The following is a 12405-nucleotide window of genomic DNA, read 5'->3' on the forward strand; positions in this document are numbered from 1 at the left end:
TTCCCCAAAGGTCCTGTATTGTTATTGTTGAATGAATTTCCCTTCAATGAAAAGCTCTGTAAATTTTGGTTAGCGGCTTCAACTGCTACAAAGAAAATGTTGGTACAGAGATGAAAACCCCCTCATAAATTCTCTGTTAAGCACTGGTTGCATTCACTTTTGGAAATACTGTCATCAGCATGGATCAACCATGCTAAACAGGACATTTTGACTGTGTGGAAATTTATTAACCCCCCTGAATTATTAGCCCCACTGTTCATTTTTCACCCCAATTTCTGTTTAACGGAGAGAAGTTTTTTTTTCAACTCATTTCTAAACATAATCATTTTAATAACATATTTCTAATAGCTGATTTATTTTATCTTTGCCATGATGTGAGTAAATAATATATTTTTCAATGCACTTCTATACAGCTTAAAGTGTGATTTGAAGGCGTAACTAGGTTTATTAGGTTAAATAGGCAGGTTAGGGTAATTAGGCAAGGTATTGTATAACAATGGTTTGTTCTGTAGACTATTGAAAAAAATCTAGCTTAAAGGGGCTAATCATTTTGAACTTAAACTGGTTTTTAAAAAATGTAAAACTGCTATTATTCTAGCAAAAATAAAACAAATAAGACTTTCTCCAAAAGAAAAAAATATTATTAGACATACTGTGAAAATTTTAAGGTTTAAAGTCCATGATTCTGCAATAGTTATAGAGGACATTTTCTCATCTCATATTGTTCCAAAACTGGATGTTTTGCTTTCTTCATTCAATGAAACAAGAAAGATATGTTGAAGAATGTTGGTGGCTAAACAGTTTTGGTTACTACATGACTTTCATTAAACGAATTATCAAAAACTATCAAATCAACTATCAAAAAAAGAAAAAAAAAAGAAATACAAATGAAAAATGAAATTAATAAATAAATGTCAATTAGACATTTGGAAAAGATATTGTATCACATACATCATTCTAAATATATTGATAACACTTTATTTTGACAGCCCATTTGAACATTAGTAGACTGTTTGCTTAATGTTTATACTGATCGTTCAACAGACATTTAACTGACTATAAGAAACTTTGCAAGTACATGTCAATTTACACTAATCCCAACCCCAACCTAACAGTCCACTTATAATCTAATAAGAATTAATTACAATCTAACTTAAATTCAACAAACGGACCATCAAAATATGTGACCAATATCTTTAAGATGTTTTGAACTGCAGTAGGTGTTTGATACCAGTATCAACAAATGCAGGAATATATTTTCATATAAAACCTTACAGTTACTAGTAGAAAGCTCTTGTAAGACACACTAGCATTCCTATTATGATTTAATTGGAAATGCTGCAAACAATCCGTTTCTTTGTCACACATTTTTTTATGTAGGCTCTGCTTATAAATACAGTCTTAGCATTTTGCTGTAGACAGAGCTTATTTTCAGCACATTCAAGCACAATAATAGCACTAATGGCTTTGTTTTGGAGTACAAGTGTGCACATGTTTTGTAACTTCTTTTTAGTAGGTGGATGTTCGCTTGATCTCTCTGTTTTATACAGACAAGCTTCTAAGTTATGAAGACGCAGCAGCTAAAAGCTCACTGTACTCATCAAAATTTTAAAGCGGAGTGTCAGCAGACAAACCCGTTTTGTCACCCCACAGTGATGATTACTCCCTTCACTGCTGATGTCGTTCAGTTGCGTCTTTACCTTGTGTTTTCTTCTCCCTCATTTATTTTCTCACTTTCTTTGTCTCCAGGAAATTGTATTTGCTGCCAGTTGTTCTCTTCTATATGCAGGCTGTCAACCGATGGTGCCCTTGAGTCGCGACCTTGACGGAAATGATAGACTTAACACAGGGAGTTTTTGTTGTTGTTTAATCAGTAGGCATGTGTGTGAGTGAAGGGTCTTACAAGAGCAAAGGACAATCTACAGGTGAACAAAACTTTCTTAAGCCCCAAGTATTCTTCTGTCTTTTGTTAGTAATATGTTCAGTGTGCACAATGTGAATTACTTAATTAGCACAGTTTGCGTTTTTTTTTTTATCTGAACTGTAAAAGATTTACTGTAAAGTTTACAGTAACTTACAGACAAATTTGGTTGCCAGTAAGGCTGTAACTTTAAAGGCACACAGTGAATAAATAATTTTAATTGTACTGTATTTATACATTACATTTGTAATTTTACTTACAGTTTGCTCGAAAGTACATGTAAATTGCCTTGTAAGCAGTGGAGAACACAGATCTTGTTGATGTTTCTTGGCATGTGACTGTTTTTCACAAGTAGACCACAAAAAATGTTAGAGCATTATTCATTGCTGTGCACTATCATTGTATTATTACTGTGTACGTCCTGTGTTGTTTTTCCCCTGGCTAATTGTACAACACACACACAAGTGACGATTATCTGTAAACCATCGGCTTTTAGAGGCTCCATCTTTTTCTGTATTGTTGAGCTTGGTACCTCTACAAAACGATGTCAATAAAGTCGTATGGTACGTTTTTTTTTTTTTTTTTTGGTGCTTCTGACAATGGAAATGGAAAAAAAAGTTTTGAATTTAAAGAACTCATATGTTTGTGTTTCTTTTTTTAAAGTTTTGAGTAATAAAATATCCCTATATGTATTTAAAGTAGTGGATATATCTTAATTGTCTATTTGTGGGCTTCTGTTGCTTTTGCTGTCTTCAGTAGTTTTCTGTCTTTTACAACTTTGAAACTACATCCCAGATCGATGTTGACACCTTGTGCAAGTAAAATGTAAAGTAAAAATGTGCAAAGTAAAAAAAAAAAAGGCTTGGGGAAAAATTATTTTTATTCACATCATAATAGGACAATTCACATCTTGCACTGAACAAATATAATACATATTTATCATACATGACAATTTATGCATATTTTTGGTTAACCAACACCTTTCAAGTGAAGTTTTTATCATTTAAAGTGTTGGCTGCAAAAAAATTAAATTAGCCATTATTTGCTTACCCTAAAATAAGGCATTTTCTGACTTTCATTCAAATCCAATCATAGATGTTTTAAGGTTTACTTTAGGATCTTCCAGCTCTACATAGTCAATGGCTGACTTTTTTCTTTTCAATGGTCTAAACATGTTTTTTGTAAAAAAAAATTGTAAATTTTATAAACGACAAAATTGTTCAAGTTTTAAATATAATTTTTTGTACAAAACTGCATCAATTTGACAAAGGAGACATTTATTCACCCTTACAGCTGGTTGAATCACCTTTTATTGAGAATGGATGTGTTTTGTACTTGATTGGGTTGATAAAAAAAAAAAAAAACATAATAGAGCTAGAAAAGCCCAATATAAATTTTAAAGTAACTTCAACCAGATTTGACTGAAAAAAGAAAGTCATACGCCTAAAGCATTTGGGGTGAGTAAATCTTAGAATTTATATTTTTATTTTTGGTTGTACTAACCCTTTCAAGAGTTCACAATTAGCTGATGATTGATTAAAAAAGCGTGTTTGGCATTCTCTCCCAGGAGAGAGGCCTGAGATAATCAGATCCTCGAGCCTGGGGCTCCCTCCCGTTTGCAGGGCAAGAGTGGAGTTTGAGCTCAGGTACTGTAGATCTCAAAAACTCCCCCTGCTTTTTGAAGCTAGTGAGCAATTAAGGATTGTCATGAAGAGATAACTTCTTACTAGGAGCATGTCTATAGTGCCAATTTGGATTAGTCAATTAACTTAAGTTGCATGTTTCTGGATGGTGGGAGGAAACTAGGGGACCTGGGGAAAACCTACGCGATCACAGGGAGAACATGTGAACTCTATACAGAAATGTCAACTGGCTTACTGTGGAGCAACAGTGCTAACCACTGGGCCACAATGCCACCTATCTAGGAAAAAAGGAGGACTAGGGAAGGAAGGGGGAATTCTCTTTAGAACAAAGATGACTATGGTATGGAACATTTTATGGAGACTTAGAAATCGTCTAATATGTGAATCATAAATAGGATAATGCGGGACCAGCCGTGATCAATTATAAGCACGTGATGCTCTCGAAATTATTTTATAAATAAGCTTTACTTTAGGTTAACAATTGAAGTCGTTAGTGACAGTGAAGAAAGGGAGGGTTTGGTTAATTTTTGGTGTTTCATTGATACAGTGACTGAGTACCCTTTGCTCATTTGACAATTTCAGAAGTCTATCAGAAGCAATGGGAAAAACAACTACTGAAGATGACAAAATCAATAGGTGCATACACTGATAAGTACATGTGTGAGGAAATAACCAAATTGTCACCTTAGAATTATAAGGTTCTATCTGACATTTTTGTCAAAATTGAGTTATTGAGATATTCTTTTTAAACGACATCTTATTTACATTTTGGAATGTTTTTTTTTTCAAGTTGTTTACATTTTAAGACTTTTATTTTAAAAACAAATGTTACACACATAATGTTTGCTATGGGATGCAAAAACTTTGAAGCTCAACATCTCAAATTTATTCAAAACGCAGATAGAACCTTATAAATCCAAGGTGACGAAATGGTAATTTAAATGAGTAGAAAATATTTTTTTACCACTCATAACTTTTGGAACAAAAATACACATACACTGGTCAAGGATTAATCTTTATAGTCTGCCTGTGTCCAGTGCTTTTGTTCACATTACCACATGTCAGGCTGTGCATTCAAATGCATACATAAGTTAATTTCACAAGGAATCATAGTACAGTACTTGGGCATTATTGTCCTGTAGGCACTCACATGCCTTTTCAGTTTTCAGTTTATTTCATCCCAGCTGGTTTGCACATTAATGTAATAACATCCTCTTAAATCTTGCATGAAAAACATCACATATTTAATACATTAGAACAAAAGCCCTCAAAAGAAATCAAATAAACAATCACAAATTCACGATGATTTATCAAACTATGAAAAGCACAAACAGCCATTAATTGTGTCCGGGCATTACTCTCTCCAAGCCAAAAAAGAAAAAAGAAATCCCACACAGTGTGGAGTGCTGGGAAAGGGGTGCAAAGCTGCCGAGCATGTGGTGGTGTCTAATCACACTGCACTGTTATCCCATTAAAAACCGATGCTGTAATTTTATTTATGAGACAGAACAGCAGTTGTCCTCCTAAGCAGGAAACAAATGAGATAAATATCTGTTTATCACAACACTCTGACGTTAAGTATATTAAGCAACGAATTAAATCTATTAGATATGTTAATTTGAATGTGTGCATGGGTGTGAAAGTCACTTTGAAAGCTATTCGATCGGCTTGGGAAGGATGAGTAAAGATGCCCGTGTTAATAACAATGCATGAACATACTTACTGTTCAGGACATTGTCAAAGGACATAAAGTGAAAAATGTCTAAATTCAGGTAGCGGTTAGAGCAAAAATATTAAACTAGTAAAGGGCAATATGGCAAAACCAGGACTATCCAAACATTATTTTAGTTTTTAATGTTTTTTTGCAGAACATGTTATTCTTTAATAACGTTATTCTTTAATTTAATATGATTTACATTTTAAATTAATTGTTACACGAAAAAAAGGCATCATTAATGAGACCAATTAATTTCATTAATTAAAAATAAAATGTCACATATTTTACTACTATTACATCTTTGAATGCCTTAATATTCAAATAGAATGATGAAATTTTAACAGGCTTATCAAATACTAGAATCTCAAGAATTAATTGATCTGTCTATCTGTCTGTCTGTTGATCAGTTGGTCACAATGCTTTTAAAATATTCAGAATATTGTAAATCAAATCATAATGGCTGTTTCTCAATATCAATTTTGCAAAGTTAGAGCTTACGGCCCTGGAAGACGTGCCAAGTTTAGACTTGGAAGAACGAACTCTCGAGGACACAAATCGGGATAGCATTGCATTTTATAACGCCACTTACCTCACCATGGACTCATTGGTTTCATTGTACATTAACATCCTGTTTGTGGCACATTAGTATGTGAGGGGGCAAACTTTTCAAGATGGGTGGTGACCATGGTGGCCATTTTTAAGTCGGCCATCTTGGATCCAACTTTCACAATTTCACAATTCCCACCCTGTATGTATATATATATATATATACATATGATAATATGTAATCAATATAACTTATCTCTAATACAGCAACAATCTCAGTACCACATCAGATGTCATTCCCTTGCTGTAATGCTTTTTTTCTGCAATCTCTAAATGCGTACATCCTGAATGATCCTATTGAGAAACAGCCAGTTAAACAAAGAAATAATAACCAGTAAATCAAAAAACAGAATCTGAAGATGAATTCATACTAAATTATATATTTAATAAACTCAAAAGTTGTTTTCAAAAACCAGAAATCAATGCTAATGTTTGAAATTTGTTATCAAAATTTTAAAAAGTGTGTGTGTGTTATTAATATATTACATTACTCATTATATATACATACATATATATATATAATTTTAGTGTAAACGTACAAGTAAAACAACATTCTATCATCCCTAAAATACAAGAGCAAGTATTACCAAGGAAGCATATCTGCTATGCGAATAAAATAAAATAAAAATGCTAGAGAAATTGGCAGCAACCTATAAAGCAGGGAATAAGCCAAAGGATTGAGTGAAGTAGTACCAAAAAGAGTTTTCCAAAATATGATTTTACTTATATTTTCCAAATATAAGTAACGTGCTGTTAATCAATTAAAGTATTTTATTTCACCATTATTGTTTTTTGGTAAAAATTTTTAAACATCTATGGTTAGCAAAAAAAAAAAAAAAAAGTGTAGTGGACATCTTACCCAAGGGGGGCATCTTTTGCCATCTTCACCTGTTTGTGTGAAAAAGAGAGAATTATGTGCCATATTGTGGGAGGTAGCCGTCAGCAGTCTTCCACAGACAGGTGATTCTTTTGTTTTATCTCAGAGAGAACGAGGGGTGAACGCCTGCTTTAAACTGACAAAACACTGCAGTCAAATATCACATCATACACACACATCCGCACACACTCCATTTCTCTCTATCGCTACTGTCAGAGCTGAATGTCTCTTCCCATTACATCAATCCTTCATTTCTCTCCTCTCTGGTTCCATCTCTCCCGCCTCTCCTCCTTTGTTTGTCCTCGCCTCGGTCCGTACCGAGAGAACAGACATATTGCCGTGGCACACAGAAAACCCTGTTCTCACTTCCACGACACTATCTTTTAATTAACATCCACTTCTTTACAATTCATTTCTCTCAATTTGCTCTATTAGCATAAGCATATAACTAGCAAATCTTTGCATGTGCTAATTTTATATTCACTATTAAGGGGCTTATTAGAGCTCATATTAAATTAAGGAATGAAAAGTTACTTAAGAAATAGAGAGCGGAGAGTGGGAGCAGTGTTGTTTAATGAATAATGTCCAATGTTTCAGTTCTTGTTGGTTAATAAGGTGTGCGTGCATCTGCAAAGTGCATTAAAAATAGCAGCGTGATGAACTAGAATTTGATTCTGCGTATGGGCTTTGTGCTTTTTACTAGGTGTTTAGCTTTGGCTGTTGGCAAGCTGCACCCATTTTGATGTATTAAAGGCACACTCTGATTTTTTGCTAATTAAAAAGTTATACTCATAAAAAAAGTACTTTAAAAAAGTCATTAAAATGACATAGACCCACATAAAATCAAGACCTGGATGTCTTAAACTGGGATGAGATGGGGTTGAATCCAGGAATCTACATTTCATAAATTTGTGGACCGTAAGATATAGAAAAACAGATGACGCTTAAGATGGAAAGCATGAAAGTTAGTAAATGCATTTTATTCATCCAGACCACTAGGTGTATGAAGGAAGAAACCTGCAAAAACAATAAATAAATAAATATATAAATAAATGAGTAAATAAATTCATAAATTCCTACATAAATAAAACAATAAATAAATGGATATACAAATAAACAAATGTATATAAAAATCCATACATTTCTGCACAAATAAATATTTAATTCATTAATAGTGCAGGCAGGTTAATAATTAAATAAATTACATGAATATTGGGGGCCTTTCAAACGTTTATTCATTCTTGAACGTTGTTTTGTATTTACTTTTGCTCTGCTCAACATCGTAATAATAACATGCTAATGAGAGGGTGTCTGTCAATCATCAGAAGCCAATCAAAAAATTATCAAATGCAAATTGAATGCAAATTTTTTTTCTAACTATCAGCCAATGAAGGCATAAAATCCGCCTTCTAATGATTGACAGACACCCTCTCATTAGCATGTTGAGCTGAGGAAAAGTAAATACGCCTCTACATTCATCAGTTTAGCATTTTCTTATTCCCCCACATTCGTATAATTTATTTAATTACCTGCCCACACTATTAATTATTACATATTTATTTATGCGGGAACTAGTGGATTTTTATATACACTAATTTATTTTATTTATCATTTAATTTATGCAGGAATTTATGCATTTATTTACTCATTTGTTTATATATTTGCATAGTCATTTATTTATTGTTTTTGCAGGTTTCGTCCTTCATACGAGGTGTCAATATAAAGATCAAAACACTTGACACTATATCCAATGCTACTCGAAAAAAATAAAAAATGATTTTCACTTTGCTTTATAACCAATTTTACTTAGTACTCTTAACTCTTGTAGTCTTCCTCCAGGTGTTACTTTAAATCTTCCACCAAGTTGCTTATCGATTGTCTCGTAAAAGATTGTTCTGAACTTATACCATCATAGTCTTGGCGGATATGAACAGCAAGGGTACATAGTGGCAGAAAAAATGGGTTGTGAGCTGAAAGTTAAAATGATGAATGGGACACCCCACAGTATTGTAGACTTGTGGCAGCCATTGTTATACCCAAGTTTGCCAGACTAAAATTGTGCCATTTAGAATTGGCCCTTTCTCACAAACATCCCTACAGCACTTTGCCATTACATTTTTGAGTTGCATTCTACTTTATGAAGTTAACCCCTTAGCTTTCCAGCATTCCATTTAAGGTTTTCTGAACATTAGTTTCAGAAATGCTAAAGTGATAATGAATTCTGTGGGTTATTGTTCAGCTTATTGCAAGGTTTCCGTCAGTAGTGGACAGTTGTGTAATGGTATCTATAGTTCAGCGAGACCAATAGTGAGTCAACAGAATCGAGATAAGTTAATGAAAGATGGGTATTTAAAATTTAAGTGGAACATAGCCTAAAATCCTATGGCCTAACCCTGACGTTAAATGAGTTAGAACTTTAAGTTGATGAAGGGTATACCAGACCAAAAATCTGTTGGAATGTACCTCTGCATTTTCTGCGTCACAAATTGTCCATCTTTAATTATAAAAAGCTGTTATAAATGGCAGGTTTTGAAGATTTCTATTTGGACTGCATTTACATATGGTGGCAATGATTATTTTCAATCTGAAGCATAATTTGGAGGTGTATTTGTCCTATTTGGGCTCAATCCCAAATGACACCCTATTCACTGTCTCTGAATCCATGCAGTATTTTCATGACACACAGTAATGCCACTTTAACTGTTTGGACAAGTCTTTTTAGAAATTTACTCAGTACAGAGTGATATAAGTGACACCTTTCCCATATAGCAAATTTTTCTGGTATGGCTCTGGCCCACACATTCAGCTTTTGCATGGCCCACATTCTGCTAGTCTGGCTGCTAGACAACGGTCAGCCATCAACCATAACTGGAATAAGTCTCAGCCAAGTTAATAACCAACAGCTGGGTCTGAACTAGGCCAGATATAACCCCATGTTTGGACATTGTTTGGGCCGAATAAGAGCTTAACAGACCCTCGCCTTACTAATCTTGAATACAAGGCCTATCTGGGCCACGTAAAAATTTATTTAATTTAAGCTCAAGCTTGGTGGATTTGTGGGACTTTTTTTGGTTCAGTTCTGTTTAAAAAGGATGTGGGCCAGTTCTGGTCCGGGGAACACTAACTGATCTAGGCATCTTAGCTGTTGATATGGGCCAGATCTGGGTCAAAGGAAATTTGTTGGGTTGGTGTGTCACGACTGCAGTGAAATTGATAAACCCAAGATGCATTGAAATTTAGGCCAATAAATAATGGTAATGATTAGTATTGTTAATAGTAGTATCATTTGTAAAATAATAATTTGTTTAATAAAATATATGCAATGTAGGTTAAATTTAGTTCTTTTGCAACAGAAAACGATAGATTAATTAAATAAAATAATAAAATCTTGATTATTTCCTTGATTAAATTGGCATTGCCTGGTTTATAAAGGCATTAGAAGATACAAACAGTAAGATGGAAATGACTTTGTGAATTAAACATTTTTTATTCATTCATTCATTCATTTTCTTTTCGGCTTAGTCCCTTGATTAATTTGGGGTCGCCACAGCAGAATGAACCGCCAACCTGTTTCACACAGCGGATGCCCTTTCAGCTGCAACCCATCACTGAGAAACATCCATACACACTCATTCACACACGTACACTATATTTTAAACATCTAGGCCAAACACTAAATTGGGCGTTTGACTCATGTCATGCATACTGCCTTAATAACAGTGCCACCTCTGCCACACAAGGCCCATGTTTGGCCCACATGCTGTATGCCAGTGCTGAATGAATGCCTGCTGTACCAGCTTAATGCCCAATGGGCATAAAGACATTGTTTGCTACCTGGGTTTTTTTATGTACTTTATGTATGTGTGCATGTGATGCAAGTCCACGAGTGCACAAGTAGTGTGCAGTTTGGGGTTGGACAATAGAATATGGCAATATTTGAGGATACTATCATTTGCATTTGCAATGGGGTCTGAAACAATGGTGAACATTATCAAACCCCACATTCACTCCTTTAATCAACTGATGCACACTCAATAGATTGCCTCTAGGAAATATAAGTGCACCGTGAATGTGAATTATTCTATTTGTTCAGTTACTGGGAATAGTGAAATTGAGGGTTGATGCAATTTTGGATAAAGCCTTAAGTAGTTCATTTAAATTGTTCAACATTCTTATTTGCACATACTCTATTACTAAAATGAAAATTGTTTTGTTGTTGCTGTTACAATTTTGTTATTACAAAATGACTGCATAAATAAACCCAAGTCAGCATATGTTATGTAGAAAGTGCATGTTTAGAAATCTTGTTTAAATCCCATCTATTGTCTGGACCTACAAATCTGTTCTTATCCTTGCAGATAAACAACAACATGTAACCAATCATTATTTGTAGGCCCATGACCCAACCAATCATTTCAAAGACAGTGGGAGGGATTAGATCAGGCTATATATACACCAACAGCAGGATTTCACTTGGGTCACAAATTTCAGTCAATCTTTCCTATCTCAGTGTCTAATAACCAATGTATATTCACAGTCATGGGCAGCAATCTTGTTATTTTAGTCTGCGAGTTTGCAGTGTTGACACTTTTAGTACAAAAGCTCAGAGTTTGTAGTGCTGACAGTGATGTGTGTGTGGTAGGTTTTCTAAATAATTTGTTGACTCAGGAAATAACTGAAGTGAAGAAAAAACTACTTTCCTAATTTTTGACCTCCAAACAATAAAAAGGTCAGAGTACATATACTAAAAAACAATGGTGTTAATTAGTATGTAATAAAGCCTTTATTTGCTGTTTTTAAAAGTATTAATATTTCTGTCAAAATCTAATTCATAGAATCAATTATGATATCTTTCATACAGTAGCTTTGAATTGACACAATAAAAACAAATGTAACACATTTTTAACATTAAATAACTAAATAAAAGCAAGCATATTAGGAAACTAACATAGAAACAAACATCAATGTGACAATAACCTAAAATGAGGGAAACCATTTAAGAGATTTTGGGATATTTGACCTATCGTCACCTTAGATGGTTCTAGCTAACATTTTTGTCAAAATTGAGTTATTGACTTAATATTATCCTTAATAAATGAGAACTTATTTACATTATGGAATGTTTTTTTTTTAATAAGTTGTTTACATTTTAAGACTTTTTTATGTTACACTCATACTGTTCGCTATGGAATGCAAAAACTTTTAAGCTCAGATAAAACGCAGATAAAACTTATAATTCCAAGGTGACGCTATATCAAAATGCCACACTTTTCAAGCACATTATGGAAAATGTGGAGGAGATGCAACAGTATATTCTGCTTATTTTTGTCTCCATGTTTTTACTTTTCACTGTAAAACAGAACAAACAGCGGGGGAACCAGCTGATATGTTGGTTGTTCTCCACATTTGTTTTTTCTTCTGTTTTTATGTTTTATCATATTAAGATCTTGTATCAGTGGAATTGTGAAATAGTCAATAAAATCAGCAGGTCTGAGGTCTCAAAATCTATTTGACTTAACAAAAAATAATTGAAACTGTCATGCTTTTATCTTCCACAATACAATTAGTTAAAAGTGTCCAATTTGTCCAAAGCTTTAGTTTTCATTTAATCCCATTTCATGACCATTTGTTTTTTTTTACC

The 12405-nt window shown here is 33.7% G+C and overlaps 1 protein-coding gene across 3 annotated transcripts in view; it reads left to right on the forward strand.

The window, feature by feature from the left end:
• lysmd1 (LysM, putative peptidoglycan-binding, domain containing 1) overlaps positions 1 to 12405 on the forward strand; it is a 324645-nt gene that overhangs the window by 160151 nt on the left and 152089 nt on the right. The window contains exon 5 of one of the 3 annotated variants that reach the window (XR_015510649.1): positions 1750 to 2611. The exons of the other annotated variants lie outside the window; for them this stretch is intronic. The gene's annotated coding sequence lies outside the window, so the exon portion shown is untranslated. Of the gene's footprint in view, positions 1 to 1749; positions 2612 to 12405 lie in introns of those variants that run through there. 3 annotated transcript variants of the gene reach the window in all.

This window comes from Danio rerio, chromosome 16, assembly GCF_052040795.2.
Source record: "Danio rerio strain M-AB ecotype USA chromosome 16, GRCz13ab, whole genome shotgun sequence".
In the NCBI taxonomy this organism is placed as follows: Eukaryota; Metazoa; Chordata; class Actinopteri; order Cypriniformes; family Danionidae; genus Danio; species Danio rerio.